Raw genomic sequence first — 25,824 nt, 5'->3', positions numbered from 1 at the left:
GGAGGATGTGCTTTCTCATCAAGTTTCTAATAGCTTGTATAACAGTTTAAAGTTGTACATAAAACCACAAAAGGACTAGGCAAACAACTGTAAATGTAAAGATAAATATGGTCAAAACTAGCAATAAAAAGAAGGGTAAAAATGCAGTCAAACAAAGAAAAAGTAGGAGAGTTTAAGAACAAGAAAGCAAGAAAACATAAAATTCGAAACTCAAAAATGCAGTGGTTGGCCAGATTAGCTTTAAATAAATGAAAAAGAGTGAACATGATAAAAAAATAAGCCTTAGGTGAATATGTCAAGCATGCCATCCTCAAGAAAAATCATATGAAACAAGCAAAATGTTGATTGTCTTGAGACCCAGTGATAATTTACAGTGCTCGTTCATTAAAATATTGAAGATAAAACTGCTCTGGAAAGTGTAGAGTTTGCTATTTTTATTTTATATGAAAAAAGAAACTGAAATTTTGTTCCATCAGACTGATTTTAAACTTTCAAAATCAAAAATGCAAAAGTGCAAAACACACCGTCATAAGCTTCTAATCAGAAGTTTTCTAAAGTCTCTTTGCTTAGATTATTGACTAGGTTAAAGCAGTTTTATTTGGAATCACAGATTGTGGATTGTAGTGGCTAGTCACAAGTTATCTCCAAACCCAAAAGGGACGAAGAGTAATGGGTTATAGTATAGATAAAGTTAAAAAAATGGGTAAAACTTTATTACAAAATGGATCAAAATAACAATTGACCTAATGCCCCAAAGGGCCTTTTTACAGTGGGAACAGTCTCTGTAAGGTGGATGATCGACTTACCCTACCCACAGTATTGCAATGTCACTCCCTGCTCATTTTCCACCAATTTGTTTCTTCACATCCTAGCCTTTTCTTTATTCTACCAGTTCAACTTTTTCCAGATACTATTCCTGATTTCAAGCTTACTGGTTCTTGGACTGGAATGGGCTTTTAAACCTCATTTTCAGGTTGAATCCCTAAACCACTTTTGAGGAAAGATATATACTGCAGAATTGATGAGGTCATCCTTCAAGATTTCACTCCCGTGGCCCTAGGTGTTCCCTGGTGTACTGTACCCAATTTATATTAAAAAGGTCAGGTAACCTCTCAGAGGCCACTATAAATCATAGCATGGGCCATACATGATATTATGTGGCTTCCTGCTGCACTCTACATGGACAGGCTTTACAGTGCTTTATACAGTATATCTGTAGTTCACAAATAAGTCCATATGCATGGATCCACCATAATGGTGTAATGAGCAAGCAACAAATACTACAGAAATGCAAAAATATAATTAAAACAAAGTAATTCAAAAATTCTGGATTAAGTAGCATAGATGATAGATGAATGGATTGATGGGTTAATTCATCAAATGCAATGCCTCTTGAAACACTGCAGTATGCTGAGAAATCATTCATGTTTTTTTAGTTAACTAGATTACTCTAATGCACTCCTAACAAGACTTCCTAAGAAAGACATCAATTGGCTGCAATTACTGCCGAATGCAGCAACCAGAATCTAACTAAGGAAATAAAATCTGAGCACATCTCACCAGTTTTAACATAACTACATTGGTTACCTGGGTCATTTAGAACTGACTTTTAAAATTCTACTAATGGCGCATAAAGTCTTAAATAATTTACCCCTTCCTGTTTACCCCTTTGGAGTGTCTGTCCCTCTGCACACCAAGTCATAACATTAGATATTCTAATGGTCTGCTTATAATTCCAAGAGACAAACTTAACAGAAGTGGTGAGGTGATCTTTTGCTGTTATACAACAAAAATCTGGAATACTTTATTAATAGAAATGCAGAAGGCTAACACTGTGGAACATTTTAAAAAACTCCTAAAACCCATTTTTTTTAGTTTCACTTTTTGTAGCTATATTTTAATTGTGTTCTTAATAGACTATATAGGAGTAGAATTATAATATTCTTCAGGGATTTGCAATCTTTACTAATCTCTAGTTTTCTCTGCTTCCTTTTCCAGTTCTTCTGTTGTGGCGTTTTGAGCTACAACCAACTGATGGAGGCACTGTGCAGCCATCTGTGATGCTAAAATGAAGGTGGGTGCCCCAGCTGTCCACGAGACCTACTGTATTGAATCCTCTCAGACGGAGCCTGGAAAAAGTAGGAATGATTTAAGTACATTTATGTTAGGTAGAATGCCCAGTGGGGGTGGGCAGTCTTTAGACTTTGGGAGCCCTGCAGATTTTTTTTTTGTGTGTAGCTTAACTCCCAGCCATCTGACTATCCCCTGACTGATCTTTAGAGACTAACAATATGATATTGTATAAGGATTCTACTCTTCTACTAATTATATATCTTATGTTTTATAAGACTATATGGATTTATTTGTTTTTTATTTATTTTTTGTTGCTTATTCATTTTTATTCTTATCTAATCTTCTTTGTTTTTTCTTTTCTTGTAACTTTCTCTTTGACATCTTTTAAAGCTCTTTGAGGTATATTTTTGTATGAAAATGTGCTATATAAATACAAGTTGTTGTTATTCCTCCTTGAAAAATTTCTCATGCTGTGACAGATCATTTCAGGAACAGAGGTGGACAGCAATTTTAAGGTCTTGCCAGAGGTGGATCAAGGTCAGAAGTCTCGATGGTTTTATGCCGACTGCTAAATCCAGAGATGATCTATTGGTTTGTGACATTTTTAGTTCCAGTAGACCATCCTGAATTGCCTGCTCCCAAAGACAGAAAGTGGCTAAAGATTAGGACTGCTTAACCAGACCAGGGGCCTCATGCATAAACGGTGCGTACGAACAGAAATGTTGCGTAAGAACGTTTCCACGTTCAAATCACGATGTATAAAACCTACACTTGGCGTAAAGCCACACACATTTCCACGGCACCTCATACCCTGTCGTACGCAAGTTCTCTGCTCGGTTTTGCAGACTGGCGGCACCCAGCGTCAAAGCAGTGCTACTGTTCCAGTGTGGTTACTCTTTATTTTCCTGACGCGGCTTTATAAATACACTTAAACTAACCGCATATTGTTTATTAGTGTAATGCATCTGATTGTAATTAACTTGTAACAATATAATAGTCCATGGAATAGCCATAGTATTCCAAATACCATAACTACTTTAGCATTGCTACTCTCACTGCAACTCTTTTTTCTTCTTTCAGCTGCTCCTGTTCGGTGTTGCCACAGCGGATCATCTTTTCCCATATTACTCTCACTGCACCACTCAGAGTATTTATATAACTGTATGTGAGTGGGGAATCACAGCAGCAGCTGATTGGAAGGAGAATTATCGGTATACAGCATCAAACGTTTCAGAGACTTTCCAGTACGGACCTCGCGGTTCAGAAACAGTTTCATCCCAAGAACTTTACAAAATCAATCAGTCCATCAAGTGCTCCTTGTAAAACTGTTTGTACTTATAAGTACAATCACCTCACTGTAAACTTGCACTACAGTTATAATATTGCACAACCTGCACAACTTTATAAAGCTCATATTTACATATGTTGAAGATATCATTTTTTTAAGATGAAATGCAGCAAAATATGTTGATTATATAATATAAATAAAACTTTAACTTCATTTAAATAATCTGTATTGTTAATAATTAAACATGTGAGGACATGGTTCCGCAGCGCTAGCTAGTTCACGGATTGATCCCACCTTGTGCTATATTCTTTCTGGGGCTGACATGACACTGGAAAGATAGATGGATAGAATAATTAAACATGTACTACAAAGATATTTCAATGTTCCTTAAAAGTTTTAAAGAATCGTCGTTGTAAGCTTACAGATGGCTTAACGTCTATTACAGAGCTGATTGTGTGGCGATTGGGTATTTGGAGAAAGAAAAGTAGGGACAGGAATTGGAGATTAGTACGTTTAAAAGAGACAGTACTGCTACAATAAATTCATTGAAGGTCGCAAATAATCACGCATCGTGTTCCCCTGTTTAATGACATGCTTTAACTCCTATCATCATGAAAAAGATATCACATATACATCTCAGTATTTTAACTATTCAGAGAGCTGTAATATCACGAATGTAATGGATTCTGTGCCCAATCGGAGAAAGAGAAAGCGGAAGCACGTAGCGATTCACACACACAGAGCAAAAGATCAAATAAAAAACAAAGCATTTAATGTGCTACTTTAGTTACGATGGGATTTGAGAAACTAGTAAATTAAATGATTTTAAGATGAAGTTTATGATGTTCTACTTTAATGACAAAATAAACTATGTGATTAAAGTGGAAATTTTGAGATTGAAGTTAACATTTCGTGCTTTTTTCCTACTGTGTGCCTTTTTTTTTCTCTATACCCAAATAAGTTTTCATATGACACTCAGATGGTGGGCTACGTCTCAGCTTTTTCACGGCGACTTTGATATTTGACAACTTCTTTTTTATGTCGGGCACTGTGCGATTTTGTGAACTTGAGCTTTCAAGTTTCTCCAACACGCTATGTCACTCGATCAACTTAATTTTAATTTATTTATTTATGACGTGTGATGTTGCATGATAAGATAGTGATTATGTTGTCACCATCACGTGTAAGCTACCATTTAGGTTGGTGGATTAGCTAGAGAGTTATCCAAATGAAATGCTTTTAGATAAATGCAAAAAAAAAAACACACAAAAAGCCTACCAATAGAGACCAACTACTTGTTTTGTAAAATATTGTGACTCAAGTGTGTATTTTTCTGAGAACGTTTTTCAGACAGATGTTTATGTAACTGAATGTCAACCACAACATTTTGATATTGTCTAGCGTCTATTTTGACAATGATGATTCCACTCAAAGCATTATCGAGCACCTTCAAATTCACAGACGTCTTACACTGAAAACAATTTGAAATTAGCGTGTCAGCAGGGTTGCTTCTATTGGATGAATTCATTTTCATTAGTTTTGCGTATTGAGGATAGACATTGATACAGTTATATTGGATTTGAATTGCTTACAAAATCAATATATATAGTCAAAACAAAAATTGCATATAAGCCAAAAATTACAGCTGAGATGGTTTTAACTGCAGTCTGAATGTTGCCTTAGTAGACTATAGCAATACAAAGAGTCAAACAGAGCCAATATGGACTTTTCACTAAATTTACCAAACTCAACTTTAATGGCAGCTCTAGGATTGAGAGGACACCTTTGCCTCCCTATAAACGGAGCCTACATGTATGGACATTCTTAGGGCTCACAGATTTCTCAAACAACAGGATAAAACTCTCATATTTAGATTTTTTTGCTCTAAAGGACTTTATCTATAATGCCATTAAAATTCTATGTATGCATTTCTGAATAATAGGATAAACTTGACTTCCATGTGGTGAAGGTTGATGTCAGCATATTTTACTTTTGCATCAAATTCAATAGGGGATAACATATTGTGAAGCAATTTATCATAGAAGTATACTCAAATATATCTGTTATGGAAAAGCAGCACTCCTAGTTCGTTAAAATATATTTTTCATGCCCTGCATGAAAACAAGAACTTCCATTTACAACAGTGAAATGTTTTTCTTTGTTTATTTCATAAATTGAATGTTGTGAAATATTATTATGGTTAAGCACTGTATATATACACTAAGTCCCATTAGAACAGAATAAATATTCCTGTAAATTACCATTAATTCCTCAAAAAGCAGAGCATTGATTATCACACTATAAACATAAAATAATAAATACCATTTTTGGATTCATTTTGCTGCAATGTAAGGCATTCTGCACGAGAACATAGAATTTACTCACTTTTTGATCTCTCAAAACAAATGAATTTTCATTTTTCTTTTCATCTTTTTTTCCTAGAAATGGGCTCAATTTTTTGTTTAGTGCATTTCCAGATGCGCCCAAGCATTTACATTTTAGCTACGGCAAACGAAATGTTGAACATTCACCATTCTGATGTTGGCAAGACCCTGTGACAACTAAGTTGTGGCAGTAAATTAAACGTCTGGAAATCCATAAAGGTGCCATTAGCACCGAGGAGGAAGATAGCCCTCAATAATGGGCTGTAAATCCTTCGTATGCTGAAGTGAAAGGTGTACAAAACAAAAGTTACCTTCAGAAAATATCTCATAGTAGGTCTAGGAATGGACAAATTATATAATGAAATATTGTAATGTATCATAATGCTTTTCTCAATTAAAAAACCATGAAAATGACATACAATTAAATTCTACTATTTTAGCATGTTAGCTGATTAGTTTACAAGAAAGGAGCAGCTTATGATATTTTGTTATTTAAGTACTGCTCTGTTTAACAAACAGTTGTGCAGAAAAAGAGTGTATATATTTTCAAAACATACCTTATACTGTATGTACATATTTGCATTTAATAATAGTATCTAATACCATCTAAATTATTGTATATGACAGTCCCATTTATCTTATACATGTCTCATTGTGATCATCATTTTATGTTTGAAGTTTACCTACAATACTCCATGCATGATTTTTTGGACTCTGAAACAAAATATAAAAAAATATGGTTGGCCAATTTTCATGCTTTCTGTGCAGTAGTCTAATCAAATCCAAATTCCTTCACTGTTAATGATATCAATATTGTGATAAGCACTAAGTGGATAAGCTCTTTGTGTAAGGTGGAACCTTAACCATAAACAGACACTTGCTATTTATTGATTGTGTCAGTGAGATCCAATAAAAATCATAATCCCAGAAGGCAATAACAGATATCCCAGCTGTAAAATGAGATTTAGTTGTTTTTTTTTTTTTTGTTTTTTTTTAAAAATCTGTATCTCTGCAGAAATGGGCACAAGGTAGGAACAAGGCTTCAATTCAATGCGGGGCCCATTCACTCACACACCCACACTCACACAGATCCAATTTTAGTATAGCCAATCAACCTGCTTGGTACATCTTAGGCATTGTGGGAGGAAACCCCAAGATAACATGGGGAGAACTTTCAAATTCTGCATAGACAACAACTGGAATTTGAATCCAGGATCCTGTATACAGTATGTGAGGTATCAATGATTCACACAGTACTAACATGTCATCCTTTTTAGACTCTAGCAGGATGCTGCACCCGTGAGACAGCAGTGTTCCCCAATGTGCCTAGTGTTCTTTTTCATGTCTAGCTAAACTTTTTATTTTATGTTATGTACTATTATACAGTATATTAATATATTATAATACAATATTTTATATATTTTTATTATATATGAAACCTGCTGATTTTATAGTTATGTATAAGTGTAGTGTTAAAAAAAATATTGTAAAAGGACTATCCATTAAAGGGGTTGTTATTTAGGGACTCATTAAAGCCAATAAGAGGTCCCTGGGCCAAATGGAGTCCACTTCCACAGAAGTATTTCTAAGGGGATCAAAAGTACTAATGGGATGGGCTGGGATTTAAAAGGATGTTCAAGCCAGAGAGTTCTCAAGTTTGAAGTCAAGTGGATGATTACTGGCATCATCTTGGCTGGTGGAAAGAAGAAAGTTCAGAGTTAGGGAAAAGCATTATAAGAGATGTAAGGAGTGTTTTGTTAGATTATGATTTGACAGGCCTAGTAAGGACTGAGTTGGCTACTACGGGGCATTACCCTGTTTAGAAATGAACTTTGGAACATAGGCTACTGTACTGTTTTTCGGTTTTTGTTTGTGCCCCACACCGATCTTAATAATCAGAAAAACCCAAAATGAGAAATTTGGCTTTGACAAATGGCTGCATAATTTACAAAATAAAAAATGTTTTTGGTTAGGATCCATGTGTACAGTAAATATAATTATATACATAATGATTTCCTTAATTATGATTATAAATATGTGGCAAATTCAATTTGGATAGGCTAAAGCCTTTCAGTAGAGTACCCAGACAAAATTCATACATACTGTATATTGGTGGGAGATGTAAAATTGAACAGTGATGGAAGATGGCAGGCCAATGCATATAGTGTTTGAAATATTTTATAGTGTAATGTTTACTTGGTTTAGCAAATATAATAATTAATGACTTAGATATAGGATTACAAACCTTTGTTTCAATGTATGCAAAAATTAGATAATGGGGGTAAATGTAATTTTCAGTCTCTTAATAAAAAAGCTTACAATGATTAATAACATATGTTTATTCCGTGTACATTTAAATGTAGTGTTACGCATGCACACCTGAGGATCAACTTCCTTTAAGATTCGCAGCAGGTAAGTCATGTCACCCTGGGCAGAGAGGGGCATTAACACTGTTTCTTATTTTTCATCTGCAGTTTGGAGAAGCTGCCACCAAGAACACCTACTCCCACCCACAATGTCCAGGCCAAGCCCCACCCCTTCTGGTCCCAATGCTATAAAGAAAGCCCATGGAAGGTGGCATCTCATTTGGTCCTTGCTTCTGAGTGTAACAGAGCTCCTGTACTCACTTGTGTTGCTAAACTGTATCCACTGCCTTTGGCCTATTGTAGCAAACGTTTTATTTGTGTCACAGTGCACCCGTTTTTTTCTTTTTAATGCTACATTAAAAGGGTTCATTCAGTTGGTGCCCAAACTTTAATCTGGTGATTTTTGGTGGTCTGGCACTCAGATATAGTAGTAATTTAGAAGGCATTGTGACAGATAGGGGGCGCTCTCGCTCCCTTGAACCCCTGTCCACGACTCCAGACACCAGGTAAAAGTCCCAATAATGACTTTATTCAATTGCCACAGTGCACAAAGCACCCTCTCCTCCACAATACTCATATAATAATCAAATAACAATAATACAAACAATCCTCCAACTCCCAGACGCGTTGCCACCCTTCCACCCAGCTCAGCTCGCCATCTGGGTGCTCCCATAGTCCTTTTATATATCCTGACCCGGAAGTGTTCTCAATCCCCAGTCCATGTGACTCTCAATCCCTTCCGGGTCAGGTACAAGTCCTTTTCTTCACCCCGGAAGCCTGTCATTCCTCTTTTCCACATGTGCTTCCAGGGCGTAGGGAAAATACCCGCTATTCCTCCCTGCAGTGTCTCCTAGTGGCCCCCATGGCATCCAGCAGGGCTGCGTATAAAAACTACAATGTCCATGATGCCCTGCTGGTCTTCTGGGGACCTCCATACTGCAAGGAGGGCTCCACCTGGCGGCTTGGGGGTATTGGCCGAGATGAACAGCCGGCCATTCACCACAGCATATAAATACCAAGTATATGAAGTTAAATTCCAGGGTAATCATATATAGCATACATCAGATGGGCATCTTGTATACTGTCTTATTTAGAGTCCTGAGGATTTGCAGCAGGGTTTCAACTAAGAAAAGGAATACCCCTCAATTATTAAACACTTACCTCAGATGCTTTATGGGAAAGCCTGATGGTTGAATCCAGAGTTAAGGGTGAGGTTGGGGCTCTGTTAAGAATTTAAGTGTTTTATTCTAATAAAGAAAATGTCCCGTGCAAATCTGACAAGTTGCTTTTGTTTTTAGTTGTTTATTTTTGTTCACAGGCAGTGCTATTTCATGACTCGTATCATGGTTACCACTATATTGTTAATAAACAACAATACCTCTAGCTGAGCACATGACTTGTGTCACTGCGTGTAATGTCACCCACTGTTTTTCAGATAGCATTGTGGTAGATGTTGCATCCTAGTTTTGGGATTTTAAATATTGAGCTAGGAATTATATTATGTTTCATGATGACGTTGAACATATTAACTCAGAACAGAACATGGCTAGAAAAACATACAGTAATGGAATAACTGTTTATCAAATGATGATGACGAGGAATTTAGTGCTGACCTTTGAATGAAGTATTGTTGACTAAAAAAACACGTTTCATACATCAGCCTAGCTTGCAATGAACTGACAACGTATGACTCACTACTCAGCCTTCCTCACAGGCAGAGATTTTGCTATTCATTTTAAATTTGTCTAGTATTAAGAATGATTCCATGGATAATTAGAATATCTTAGACAAGTCCAACTTCTCTCAAGCATTTTATTGTTTTATTGTTTAAGTCTATGTTATGAGTCTAGATAATGTGAAAGCATTTTTGTATTAGCTATTGCTAGACTGATTCACCTGTAAATGTGAACAAACCCAGGAGGAGGAGAAGGAGGTTAGGAGCACACCCTGATACACCGCATGCACCACATGACAAACCAAGACAGCCAAGCAATGGGTGACACCTCAGCACCACACTAGTTCAGATGGAATGGAACAGTGTGAGGCTTTTCTATGGCGGCTGGAGTGCCAATTCTGTGAATGTTAGAATGTTAGAAAAACTACACAATGTTTTGGTTTTGTTACCATAAGAATCAAGAATTCAAGAATGAGAGCAGAACACAACCTTCTTAAACACTGACCATGGAGAAGCCACATTTGAAAGGGTAAAAGCAGCACATTACATTAGTGTACATTTTTATTACTAAATGTGTATGCCAAAAGTGTCTCTCTACTATTTTTCACTTTTTTCAAATATGACATGCATAGATACACAAATAGACCTTTATTTGCCCCCAGGGGAAAATATGGCTTTTTTACAGAAGGTCTTTAAATAAATAAATAAATGTACACATATGCAATAGTTTGCACACACTATATCCAGGCTTTCTGAAGTATGCCCCAGGGAACTCTAGTTAATGTCCAGCATGTATGTTCAATAAATATTACATAATGTTCAGCAAATTGTTTGATGGATCATTCTGGTCATCAGTACAAAAAAACTGAGTGCCATTATGAGCAATGCTGCATGGGGATCCCCTCTCTGACACACTAACTCTGAGGACTTTCAGCCAATGAGTTATTCAACAGAAGTGTGTCAAGAAATGCTACTGGGGCTCCTTTACACCAACTTGTCTGCAGAATGTCTTACTGTGACTGACAGACAAGTAGGAACTTTTGAATTTTTCTTACTTTAGAATAATTCCACTGTGTATTCAGACCAAATAATATATAATAATAATTCTTTGCATTTATATAGCGCTTTTGTCACTACTCAAAGCACTCAGCAATTGCAGGTTAAGGGCCTTGCTCAAGGGCCCAACAGAGCAGAGTCCCTTTTGGCATTTACGGGATTCGAACCGCCAACTTTCCGAGACCAAAGTGGGTGTATATATTTATTTACTTATTTACCTGTCTACCTATTTATGCATTTATTTATTTAATGAGCTTCTGTAAAAAGCCCAATCTCCCCATGGGGACAAATAAAGGTCTATCTATCTATCTATCTATCTTCTATCTTGCTTAATCCAACATGGATTCCTGAATGCTGCACTCCATCTCAAGGCACAGTCACACTTCCAGAGAATTCTTACAGAGAATAAGGGTAACTGTGTAAATGTCACTGAGTAGACCAGGATTTAAAGCCTTTTTGCTGGACTGGTAAGGCAACAGTAATAGCCACTGTGCCACAGCGTCCGCCCATTAGATTTTAGCGTACAGCAGATGCTGTATTTATATGACACTTCATCAGGCTATTCATTTTCTAAACTGGCTAAATCAGGAACCACCACTGAAAGGGACAACAGTGCATGGCACTGACAAACACACAGGAGAAGACCATTTACAATCATGCCTGTAACAAAGTTCCCAGAGAAAGTTGTAAAAACATGTGAAGAAAATGTATTCAGTCAGGAAGCTGAATGCAGGCTTCTAGAGTAGATAGGCAGCAGTGGTAAGCACTGAGCAGCTGCATCATCTTTTAGAAAAATATTTGTCCAAATTGTATTTTGTGAAATATAATCAAATAAAAGAACTGAGAACAAACAGTATATCTTTAATAACCTGTTATGACATGTTTTAGTGAGCTTTTATATTAGCTGAAAAAAATATAATTTATAGAAATGTGCATAAGCACTGCCACATTTAGTTCAACCAGTGAATTACTAATAAACATACAATTTCTAAAAAAAAAAAAAAGAAACGTTTGGTTTATAGTGTAGCAGCAAATAGGCGACAACACTGAATTTAGAGTAACTAAATAAAACTTCCTGACCCTTACTGACAAAGAAATATTACTGTTTTGAGTTGTAATACATTTAAAATACAGAGGTGCAATCCTCTTATTAAACATTATGTATTGCTTTTGTTGGGGATGGAATCTACAAAAACTCATTTTGAATACATTTAGACTTGAAAAATCTTTAAAAAATGTTTCTGTACATTATAGATGCTATAATGAGGACATTTGTCTTACTCAGATGTGCTGCTGTTAATTTGTATATTAAAACAGTTATATACAAAAATGAAACAACACAAATGTTATATTTTCATTCCTGGATCACCCTTTAAGAAGCTGGACAAAGCTTTCGGCTCAGTATATGAAGACAACTTTAATACATCACAGGAAGATGTTGCCATGGAAACCTAACTATGTTATATTCTGCTCTGAAACTACCAGGTGGGGAAGATTAACATATTCACATTGATAATTTAATTATGTCTATATTCATTCCACAGTGAACTTTCAGTAACTGTTAAAAATAAGGTAGGAAACGCAATTGCAGCCAAATTAATTAGCTTTGATGTGGTTTTACCCCATTTATTATCTGCAATATTTTTGCACATGCATCTTTAATTTAATATTCTGTTATTTTTAGTTCCTTTTACATTTACCAAGCTGCTTCATTTTATTTGTGTATGCTCTGCTAAAAATTATATAAAATTTTTTAAATCTCTAATATTTCTTGAAAGATAATGTTCAGATTCAAACAAATGTGTAGAATATCTACCTATACCTCTTGATGTAGACGCAGTTCATTACTCACATATTGCAGGATGAATGGCCCTCTGTTCCTTTTCATACATCTGTATATAAATGTATGCAAATGAGTCAAAATAAACAGTAGGTTAAATTACCTTGAAAAAGTCTCAATATCTAAAAGAAAATTATATGGCATTAGCCACATTGCACATGATTTTCTTTTCATATGTATAGAGTTTAAAACAGTATCTGTCATTCTCGTTGGCGCAACATGTCTAGTTTACAAACACAAACTGATTAGCCTTCAGTGAACTGTGATCTTCCTTATCCAGATGTTAGTGAATGTATTCAGCAATAAAAATAGTCCACATTCGCACTAGATAATTTTACATGTCATTTACATTTTTTTTGTTGTGCAGTATATACACCTATACTGGATATAAGGATTACAATCTATTTGTTTTTTTGACATACAGTTGAAATGAAATAAAATTAGTTGAAATAAGTTGGGGTTGATAAAGTTTACCTGATCTAATGTAACCTAAATGTTTTTGTGTACCATAATGGCAAATAGAAGTAAAAAAGAATAAAATTGGCACTGGACACTGTAGAGCGTAATACAAAACTAAGTTTTTAAAGAAGAAAAGTCATTTTTTATTTTTATATAATTGGAAAAGACATGGATTTTTTAAGAGAGATGGTCTTCATTTTTACTAGAAGGGATCTTTTGTATTATCCCAAAATATGGCAGCAAAACTGCCTGGCTGACTGATTAGAGCACCATCCAGGCTGCAGTTATGTGAAATCCATTAAATGTGGTTATTTCTGATCACTACTTAATTATATTTGATTTGTTTCTGCCCTTACCAATACATTCACAGATTACAACAAAGAGTGTGACATCTAGATTGTAATTCTGATTCAAAATTTATAGATACTTTGAGTAAGTCAAGTGAATTTGTGGAAAACCATTTAAACAGTTAACATCAAATGTAAACGTGGAAAACAATTTCGATCAACTAACATCAAATTATATGCCCTTGAGAGAGGCTTTGGACACAGTGGCTCCCCCTAAAACAAAAATGATCAAAGCACATAGAACCTGGTTCAATGAGAGCACTTGAGCTCTTAAATTAAGAGTGTCGAAAACTGGAGCACAGATGGAGAACAACAAAGCTGCAGGTCTTTCAAATTGCATGAACACAGATTGTTAAAAAATATAAAAAGCTCTCTTTAAAGCTCACTCAGACTACTATTCTAAAATAATAGATAATAATAATTATTTTCATGTACTGTTTAGAGCAGTGGTTAAGTTAACAAATGGGAATTCAGAGCTACAGTGCAAAATACCAACAAATGCAGTATTAGCAGTACAGACTTTATTAAGATCCCAGATCTCAGCATCACAGTGCAAACCACATACTAGAATGGCAGACCCTGTCACACCTTACATTCAACACTTTAGAAATTTTAATCCTGTAACAGAGCAGGAGGTCTTAACTTTAATTTCTAAAATAAAACCTACTACTTGTTTCCTAAATCTGGTGCCAACAAAACTAGAAAAAGTGCAATGGATGTTTTTGCAACACCTATTCTTAGCATTATCAATTATTCATTATTGCACGGCATAGTACCTGATTCAATAAAAGTGTCAGTCATCAAACGATTACTTAAAAAGTCAATCTAGACCCACACATTCTTAATAATTATAGACCCACATCAAATTTGCCATTTCTCACTAAAATAATTCTGCACTGGTTATAGCACAGAAACAGCACTAACACACGTTGTAAACGACATTCTGATAGCCTCTGATATAGGAACATCCACTGTAATTATGTTGTTAGACTTAAGTGCAGCATTTAACACCATTGACCATTCTATTTTACTACACAGGCTGGAAAATGACATTGGTCTTATAGGCGATGTCCTTGTCTGCTTTAATTCTTATTTATTAAAATGATTCCAATATATACCGAAATGTGCTAACAGTATTCCATCATTATACACAAAAGTGAGATATGGTGTCCCACAAGACTCAGTACTGGGACCTTTACTCTACACTTTACATTCTTCCACAAGGATCTATCATTAGAAAACATAATGTTAATTTTCACTCGTATGCAGAGATGACACTCAGTTATACCTTTCTTTTAGACCAAATGAAGTTTCTCAAACCTACCTGGAAAGGGGTCTCTCTTCAAATTGCATTCCCCAATATTTCTCCCATATTTTTTTCTCTACAATGGTTTTTCTTGCATTTTTAGAGACTGTGGGGGCTATCAAAAGACAGGGCCTGTTAAAGCCCATTGTGGCACTCCTTGTGTGATTTTGGGCTATACAAAAATAAATTGTATTTTTTTTTGGCATTCACCACCATGGGTAGGTGAGGTTATTTAAGTGGTGGCTGAGAAAATAGATACATTTTAAGAAAGGAGGCAAGGTTTTTGGGAGGCTCTGCACACAGCAAAGGGAAGTGCTCCAGGCGTTGGTTGTTCCTGTTGAGCATCTGTAAGACCAACAGCAGGTGATGGCTTCGAGGGTGCTCTCACATAAGCCAGAGTATGGTGGTGGGACTACAAGGCTGGGCTTTGGGCATCCTGGCAGGTACTGACTGAGGTGGCCGAGACAAAAGCCAAAGAAGGAAAAGCCCACTGTGCTGAGAAGATTCACAGTGTGAGCACGGAAAACGTGAGAGAGATGAACTGGGGCTCAAAGAGAGACAAATAAGCTGATTTTAACTCTGTGGTTTTATTCTTAATTTTAACATTCTTTTGGGTTGTTTTATGGATTATTTATTTATTAGAGATTTAAAGCACTGCATATTTTCCTAAGGGAATGCTTAGTTTTAAATAAACTGCACTAAGGATTTTGAACCATTTCTTGTTGCACTCCATGAAAAGAGGTGTATCTGTACTAGGAAACTCCTGTATACACCACTGATTTTCGGAAGTATCTACAAGTAGCACTGAGCGTATACATCAAATTCCACCAACCTAGGATACTTCCGGATTGATACCAATTCGGATGTATCTTGCTGAGGGATTCTTCAATGGTACAGCCATTTGTTGCCATGGCAAATAATCTACTCAAGGCTCTTTCAAGGAGACATTCACACCTCAAGAACCATTTGCATTTTACACCTCTGCACAACTCTTCTGTTCTACATTGGTCTTTCATCTCAACATTGATTGGTTGACTTAAAAAAAACAAACAAAAAAAAAAACACTTCCATTGGTCACACTTTTTATTCAGCCCAACCCAAGCCCTCATAGCTTAGTGACTTGATTGGTTATTGGGCAGGTATGTAGACGGACCATATACACTCCCCACCCCCACCCCCACTGTACTATACATCCCCTGCACCGTTTAAAAGATGAGAATAAAATTGATTCAGAAATATTTTTATTAAAATAAAACCAAAAACTAATAAATATACAACATAAGAATAAGAAAAAACTGAAAATATGGAGAAAAAAATGTGTAAATATGATGGTGCAAGTAAATTAAAAGCAATGAAACAAACTGAAACAAACACATGCACCAGTGCTTATTAAAGTTCCAAAAATGAATCTTCTTCTGACCCGATTCCATCAGCTCTTAAACGCTGACAGTGTGTAAGAGCATAGCGCATATCTGCCTCCAATCTGGACTGAAGCTGCTGGCAAAGCTCAGACAATTGTGGGTTCCTGTGAGGTGGAGACCTCACAACCCACACCGGTCTTCCATCAATGATGGCATCCTCTTCATCGGACATCAGGTCCAGAATTGCAGTATGACACAGTTCTCTCACTGCATCTGTTTGGATGACTCTAGACCTGGACTCCAGCAACTGCAAAACACACCATATGTTAACCCCTAAAAACACCCAGAGATGTACAAAACTTAGCGCTAACTTAGGCTAACTTGGCGAGGTATAATTTTCTACTATATTGTCGGCTAACATAAAGCTCAACTTACCGCAATGCCCACGTTATGCGCCCTCTTGACTCTTTTAAGAGCATGGCTTGACTCCTCCTGCTGTCTTTGCTCGCCGAACTTGCGCTCAAGCGCATCAAGACGCTGGATAGCCTCTTCGGGAAGAGCAGTATGCAGCCTTCTGCTAATCCCCCCACCCGGCTATGATAACAAAGACAACACCTCTACTTGATAGTCATTAACATATGAAAGGCTCTTACACCTCACAGCCATCACACCTCATTGCTAGCTGTGAGGATTCTTTGAAACTTCCATCGATTCCTGTATACATCCACATACGTAAGGTATCTGGTTGTTTCACAAAATTTCCTTTTGCATGCTACCTTTCCAAGAACTCCACCTCATCCATCTGGCAAACGGAGATTTCCCATACCAAAATTGTCCAGATACAGCTCTTTTCATGCAGTGTTGTTTGTGTTCTTATTGTTCAAGTCAATTTTCAGTTTATGACAATCAATGTCATGAGAACAGGAAGATTCTCATGCTGTGAGCACCCATGGCCTCACATAATCTTACCTCTGTGAGTTCATGATTTAATGGGCATGTTCACCGTTATTATGTTTCATTTACTTTTATTTTCATCTAGCACAATAATTTGAAAATGACCAAAACTAAACCAAAGCAGGAACTTTCTTAAAAAATTTTTATTTTTATTATAATTTTTTTTCTAAAACAGACAAACTGATGTTGTTTAGATTAGTTGCCACCAGAGGAAAACCCCTCAGAAAAGGGAGATGCGTTATTGAGGTTAAAAGAGTGTTTTAGTATATTTTAATGAAAACTGGCACATCCTATCACCAGTACACTTATCATGCAAGTGCACATATTTCAGAAAATATAGAAGTACTGTTTTAGATTTCTTTTTATTTAAAGAACTGAAAAATATGAAGAAACACATATAACTAATAAAGTTATGTGTTAAAAAGTATAAAAATGTAATAAAATTAAATTCTTTGAGAAATTTTGAAAAAAGTATATGATACATTGCATCTGAAGGAAAACTCAGATGTACTAGAAAGTTGATTCTGTTCATCTGAACATAGTTTTTTTTCCGATACGTTTCATCATAAAAAAGTGACTCATCTAAAGTGACTTACTCAGTCTCAGTTGACTGCAGGTTTCTCCAACCTTATAAACAGTACCGTGGCCTAATGACCGATCTAGAACAATTGACCATGCAAATTATCCATTGACCAATCTCCATGAGTACCATTCACAGAGAATTGGGGAATGGCTGCAATCAGTGCATTGTAAGATGGTGAAAGATGTACCCTTAGGCCCCCCTCCTCGGTTCAGAGATGGTCGTTCTTTTTTCACGTAAATGGCCTCTTTGACTCCTCACTCAAACCAACGTTCCTCCCTGTCCAGGATGTGCACATCTTCATCACTGAAAGAGTGACCACTGTCCTGTAGATGTAGATGGTTTATATGTTCACTTGGATATTACAACTGGATACTTAATGATGAGCAGATTGACTACTGTATTAAATTAATATATGATACATATTACAGGGTGATCTACCACAAGCAAGAAGCTTTGGCATTATGCCTCATATTTCAAGGAAAGTCACAAATCATGTTTTTGACCTGGAATGGCAGTTACAGTTTGGACCCAAGAATAGATTTGGAGGCAGATAATTACCATATACCTTCAGATGTATCATTTGCTCCAAGGGTTCATGTACTCGGAGAAAATGCTGTTGTATGTATCCTAATGTATTATTAACATAAAGCAGCAGAGTAATGGGTATCACATAGGTCAGCAACCAAACACATGAGTCCTGGGTGCCTGTACTGTGTCAGACACCCTTGCTGTAATGTACTCAGGCCATCAGAACACAGTATTTTTAAGTAGCTGTGCAACTTAAGGTGACTACTGATCCTGGTCTAATTTTCAGAAACACTTAATCTTAGAGTTACAAGAAAAGTGTTTGCACAATTGATGGCCATTGATTATAGTTATAGGATTAAAGTGTTAGAAGTTAAGTAGAGCTGAGTAATGGCTCTATTTATTAAATCTCATAACCAGTAATTATTTGGTTGTAGTCTATATAAGAGGCATACATTGATTCACTACACCACATAAACCCTGAACAGAAAAAAAGAAGATATGGATGTGGCTTATAATTTGTGTCATGCTGACTTGTCTAGAGTGCATCATATGACACTCCACTGTACAACAAAGTGGAATACTGAAAAATGGAGATGCTGCAGTAGATAAACTTCATAGTTCATTACAGCATGGACAATGAACTTATTTACTTGACACTCAATTGATTTATTTTGAACATAATTTGCACTGATGCTTGGCAAACTGATTTAAAATTGTGTCTCAGGAAAGACCCTAAAAATAAATCCTTACACTTTTTTTCATTGCATCATCATTCTGCTTTAAAATGCTACATTTATGCACAGTGGTTTAAATGAACCCGCACTATTTTTATCTAGCACGATGATTAGTCCAGCCACCTAGTGACACCAACATTAAGTGCTGTATAAAAAAGAGTTGGTGGATAATGTTAGGGAATGACTGTTTAATTATGGATTGTGCTGTATACTAAAATCGTTTTCTGCGTCTTTAAGCATTCATTTTTTTTGCTCTGTTACAGGTCCCATAGGCAAGGTATCAGTGTAACACATTGTGTTTCTCACTTAATTTCTACTTCTTTCATCAACTTTAGAAACTAGTGAAAAGTCATGGTGAGAAATATGATGAGACACCTTTTTATTTCTTACGCCTTTTATTAGATGGAATCTTACCAATATGATTTTGTTCCTGAAGAGCTTTTATTTCATGCAGTGGAACAGGATTGAGGGGGTCAGATTACAATGTTATATTATATCTTTAATGTAACAAGGTATTTATCACAAACATTTGGGCTACCATGCACTTTTCATTTATCATTCTGCAGTACAGTATACCTTTCAAATCTTGAAAATGCACAGGAGTACTCAATAATTCTAATAAGGAAAATCAGTAACCATAAACAGTTTTGTTTATATCTTGCTTGCAATGAAAAGTGAAGCAAAATGTCATGTTTTATTGGCTAACTGAACAGATTACAATATTTAAACTTTCAAGTCAGCACAGTCCCCTTCCTTAGAACTTGGTGGCTGATACATTTTTAGCCTGGGACAAGTTGTCTCATACTTTATGTATGATTGGTTTCATACTCCTAGGAGTGTTGATTATTGAATTTCACCAAGTGTTTTTCAGAGTGAATGTGCTATGTTCACCAGGGCCCTTATTCGCTGAATATTTTCCAGGAAACTTGCTGGGTTGTGGGCTGCACCCCAAATGCATTTAAAAAAGAAAAAATGCAGACGTATTTTCATCTGCATTGGGCTGGTGCCCTGCCCAGGGTTTGTTTCCTGCCTGGCCCTGTGTTGGCTGGGATTGGCTCCAGCAGACCCCCATGACCCTGTAGTTGGGATATAGCGGGTTGGATAATAGATGGATGGACATGTTTTAATTTCATAAATACATTAGCTGACCATAAGAATATTATGAAAATAGTTTATTGTTCTGCCTAGATTCATTGTATGTCGTATCCACTCCTGGGGTGTATTTTCCGTACGTCACTTAAATCATCCGAGATCAGATGCCTCATCTTGGATGAGTTAATGCTGGCGAAGCTCATCCGGGATAAGTCAGTTTTTCAAACGCAGCCATGTAGTAGATTAGTCTAGCTGGATCTAATCATCCGAGATGAATCGCGCCGCACTGATTGAAATGCCCATATATACTGATTCTAGAAAACATGATCAGCAAGTTTTTATAGGCTGTAACAAAATGACGAAAGAATGGGAAATTTTTCTTTTTCACACAAGCAGAGCAGGACTTTTATTTGAAGGATATGAAGATTTAATATGCATAAGGGGTAACACTGCAAAAGCAGCCCAAACCAGAAAAGACGTTTGGCAAAAAGTGGCTGACAAATTAAACGCTAAGTAGTGTGCATTGTACTTACTGAATGCAGCGTTTCATTTCCTATGTGTCAGATTAATTATTATTTAATGTCATAATTCCAGATCAAACGTGAGCACATGGAGAACTTGGGAACAGGTTAAAGTGAAGTAGAAGAATATATTTCAAACTGGTAAATATTGGTATATAACTATTTAAAGAATTGTTGACATAAAGAATCATATATCATATGAAAAACATTAATTTTAAAACTAATAAGAAGGCAGACAAGCAAAAACTGGTGGAGGTCCACACGGTCCAGACCTAACCCCTGCAGAAGAGTTGGCTCTCCAGTAAAATGACAATCGCCCTGTTTCTGAGGGCATTTTTTTTTTGTTGGGTCAGTTGCAGGGAATCTCATATCCCTAGAACTTGTGTCTGACCAATGAGAGATTGACAAAGGTCAAATATTTGATGAAGATACTGTGTCTGATTATTCATCAGGAGGAGATGTACATTTTCCAAATAATGTTTAATCAAACTCCACTCTGATCAGTCGCGTGTGCCCCAATCACATTTGGAAATCCTGGGTAATGAAAATGTTAGGCTGATTGTGAGATTCTTTATGGAATCGTGGGTGTTTTTGCCTGTGTACCTGCAATGGCATGAAATGCTTCTTTTATTGTCTGCACACGCAGGTGTCCAGGAAACACTATGAAAACCCAAAGGAAATATTTCAGAGCCAAACAGACTTTACGAATTTTTGCACTTTTAGATAGATTTTCCACATTGCCTACAGTATATAAAAAAAGTGCCAGTATATAAGGCAATGCATACTGTCTGTGTGGTTGTGAGAGCCTAGTTTGACTTTGAATATAAAGTGCTAATAAATCTTTGAGGAACAATATTCCCCCTCGGCTAAAGTGGTACCTTTCGAAAAGAATTTACTCCGGGAGCAATAAAGGATCTTGCCGATCATGCAAAACCCTCTCTATATGAAATTCTCTTCTTATAATTTGCGCACCAATATCAATTGGTCGCTCATTCATGAACAGCAAAGCCATGACTGAATGAATTCCATGCACGGAAACTGATTAAGTGTGTGAGCTAATCCTTGTTTATATAGAACAATTGTGCTGCTATAACAACACATCCAGCAAGAGTTTTGAAAAACCGACAGATCCAGGATCATGCCAAATCATCAACAATTACATCCGTCTAAACGAGTAATCCACGTACAAAAAATACCCCCCTGGACTAAGCACATAATGACCTCAATAAGTAGCGCAGATCAGGCACTGACAGGCACAGCCCTTGAGTATATAATGCTGATTCCTCATATCACATGGGTGCACTGGTACGCACCAGTACACATACATTATTTGCCAGTACACTGAAGCTCAAACAGGAAGAGGATTTGATAATCAGAGCTGCAGCCCACTTGCAGACCATACACTGGATCCGTATGAGGGAAGAGGAAGCAGGCCGAATGCATGCGCAATTAGCCATGCCTAGTCAATCAAACGCGAACCCGATCTCCCCCAAGTCAGAAAACACAGGACGCCTTGTGAAATAATAGCAATGACTATTGTAAAGGCATTTCTTTCTTTTTGATGGAAGAAAAATGTATAAAGTATTATGCTGCTGCCTCACAGCTAAGGTCACATTTCTGGCCAAAATAGTCCTTCCAGCATATTTGGTAGACACTTCTCTAGCCCTCAGGAAAACTTAAAAGACAATTGCACCATTATAGTTCACTCAAAATTAGTTCAAATATTCCTTCCAATTGACTTTAATGTGTTTCGCCAAGTTTGGTGAATTTCCAGAAGATTTCTACGATTTTGCCAAACTCACAATGAAGTGAACTGTGTGGGGTTCACTTATCACTATTCTTCAGATAATTTTTGAAAGTATATTGCATGCTCTCCATTAATTTTTGGTAAAAGTTTTGTTAAATTAAAAAAGAATATACTTCAGTATATAATATTACATGATCCTCTACTGAAAACATATCAAGGTTAAATAAGAACCTACACAAAACTCAGAAACTAACTATGAACTCAGCCCCAGTGTGAAAAAGTATTTCTTTGCATTCTGTACCTTGTAATTTTATAGTTTTATAGGATCTTTACTGTCAAATGTACAGAGTACAGTGAAATTCATACTTGAACGTATTAGTCAATGGGTAACACTGCAACGTATTGCCAGTCACTGGTGCTATGATCAGCGAGTATAAGTTACCTTACCTTGAACCTTCTGCCCTCCTTACCTGACAAATCTCATATCATTAGTAAAAAAAGACAAGCACAAGATAAGCACAAGACACTCATTAGTTAGCATGATAGATATTTACAGCTAGAATTGGATGATATGTAGATTTTTTTGTTTGGTCCAGTGTTAAGGCTTTGAGACAGATCTTCCACACAACTTTCTATTACTGTATACTGAGTTTAGAGAACAACATACAGTCTTATTCTTTCAGCTGCTCCCATTAGGGGTTGCCACAGCAGATCATCTTGTTCCATATCTTTCTGTCCTCTACATCTTGCTCTGTCACACCCATCTCCTGCATGTCCTCTCTCACCACATACATAAACCTTCTCTTAAAAAAAAACTCAACTGGTTTAAAAGACATTTTTACAAATTCCTTAAAAATCTATTAAATGATTATTTAACAGTATATTGTAAATAAGTATTAAAATATTTACAATTTTGTCATGAAATATACCATGCAAAAGCTATTATGACCATGAATTTGAAAAGCAGCTAGTAATCTGTCTCATAGATATGTCTGATATCTAATCTGTCTGATTAGATATGCTTCACAGCACTGATGAAGTCTCCTGAGAGTGATGTCATCAGGAACATATGCATATGCATTAAATTGCTTAGCTGTGAATGATAAGGTGTCTTCTACCTAAGTGCTATTAAGTAGTTAAGAAATATGTCATTTACAGTATGTATTTACTGATTTGTGTAGAATTAGACTGTAGTTTATTTACAGAAAAGTGCTAACATAAATTAAGAGAAGAAGCCTACAATGAACTGACTGGGTCTTCCTATATAGGCACAGTTACCCTAAATATTCAATAAGGCAGCCATCCAGCATCACCAGGAAAATGAATTTAGAAAATGGATGAATGGAAAGATTAAGCGTCCATTCATCCCTAACAACCTTTATTAGCAAAGTCTCTAACAGCACATATTCTGAGAAGTACAATAAATCATTTAATTCTTAAATACATTATGTTCAACTAAAAAGGAAACAAAATAATGAAACAACATAATGATCTTTCAGATGCTAACATTACAATGTATGTGTTAAAATACTGTCAAACCAAAAAATAAATTTATTAACATTATTAAATGATTTCCTTGCATTTTCATCAGACAAATGAATTAATCAAAAATTACAGATACACTATGTACATGTACATTAATGGTCTGCACACCTTTATTAAAATTGAAATTTTTGTTTATATAATGACAAAAATATTATAGTAAGAAATAATACTGAAGTGAAAAAGTAAATTGTTTCAGATTTTATATCAACCAAATTTCAATGTGTACATGTTTATTGTCCACTTTATATGTCTAAAATATAGTGCATATTTTTATAAAATATAACATCCCTCCTGGCATTTCTTCATATTTGGGATAATTTACCAAGACAGAGAAGAGTATACAGTATTTATTTTGTCAAATGATGAGTCACACTGAGGCACAACAAGCAAATGCAAAGAGACTAGATAATTAAAACTACTGGACAGGCCTTCATTGACATGTTTTTAAATTCTTGCTTATTATCCACTTGCCCACCCCTACTGTACAGTCACAGTACTTACTCTCTTTTCTCCTGCCCAACCTCATGTCTTATTCTCTCTCTCTCTCTGTCATTCATGACATGTGGTAACATCTGTCAATTTCTGGCCACCCCTCTCTTTCCACATTGGCACAGATTTCTGTTTTGTTTTTTTTTTATTTAATTTTATTTTACTTAAAAAAAAAATTCCAGTCACAAAAAATCAAATATGATTGGTTCCAAAGACATTCCATAACGCTGTGCTGTCAACCCCCACTTGACTTAAAGAGCTTTGTAACAAGACATCCCCACCTAAAGTGGTTCTGCATATAGAATAAGACAGCACACAAAATGAAAAGGTCAAGCACAGGCCCAGTGGTCTTGCTATACAGTAACATTGACAAATTTGTGCCAAATTCTGAAAATTTCTGAACTGACCTTTTTAAATAGATATTGATTTCCTTCCAATTTGACATAATATAGAGCAGTGTTTCTGAATTGAGCAAGACTGTCAGAGCAGGAGAAAGTCCTCCTTAGTGAGTACTACGTGATTGTCAGAAGCGCTCCCCCTTGAAGGATAGAGTGTGATCATCACAGCATAGAATGGGCCTCCTTGGTGAATTGAGCGTGACTGTCTGAGCAGGAAGGGATTGAGCGCAACCATCTGAGGGGATGATGATGAAGTGCAATCGTCAGAACACCGACCTGCAGCAAACCATTACCATTATGACAATGGCAACCTGTGACCAACCAGTGGCAGCCTGCAACCAACAGTTGAGAAACACTGGCATAGAGGATCACTTTTACACTAATTTATAGAAATTGAATTAGGATTGTTCCAAGTGAGCAAATTACATCTCTGTACAAATAATATGGTACAGGATTTCACAACAGATATTGTTATAGTACAATTTTGTCTCACCTGGAATTAATTAAAAAATGGAATACTTTTAAATCCAAGCCTATCCAAGAGATATTCTGTTTTTTTTTTCTTTATAGATTTTTTCATGGGAAACTGCCATTGTTGCTGCCCTTATGCCTGCCAACTTGTTGCTAGTCATACACCCCATTGTAGTAATAACAAGTGATCTGATATGAACAAAGGAAAAGAGACCCATCTGGAGCAGCAGAAAAAGGGGAAAAACATTATATTATTCACAGGCTGGCTTTTTAGGCAGAGGAGACAAGGTAATGAATGGTCTTTCTGTTGTTTACACAGTCTGTCCCTCACTGTCAGCCTCTACTTGAAGGAAAATTGTTGATTTTATTGTCAGATTGTTAGGTAGAGCGAAAACAGGAATTGGACAACTGATCGCAGTGTTGATGTGTTTTCCTGTTTCCTTGTGAAAAAGAGACAAGTACTGCAAATTAGTGTTAGATTACAGCCAAAATGTATGTACATTTTATGTTTTATTGTTGCTTTTGCTGTATTTGAATGATTATTTTTCATTTTGATGTCATTTCTGTTATGTTTGTAATTGTACACTGTCTCTTTTAATGTCCTAAT

This window comes from Polypterus senegalus, chromosome 10 (assembly GCF_016835505.1).
Source record: "Polypterus senegalus isolate Bchr_013 chromosome 10, ASM1683550v1, whole genome shotgun sequence".
Lineage (NCBI taxonomy): Eukaryota > Metazoa > Chordata > Cladistia > Polypteriformes > Polypteridae > Polypterus > Polypterus senegalus.
Note: the sequence above shows the minus strand (reverse complement) of the source record.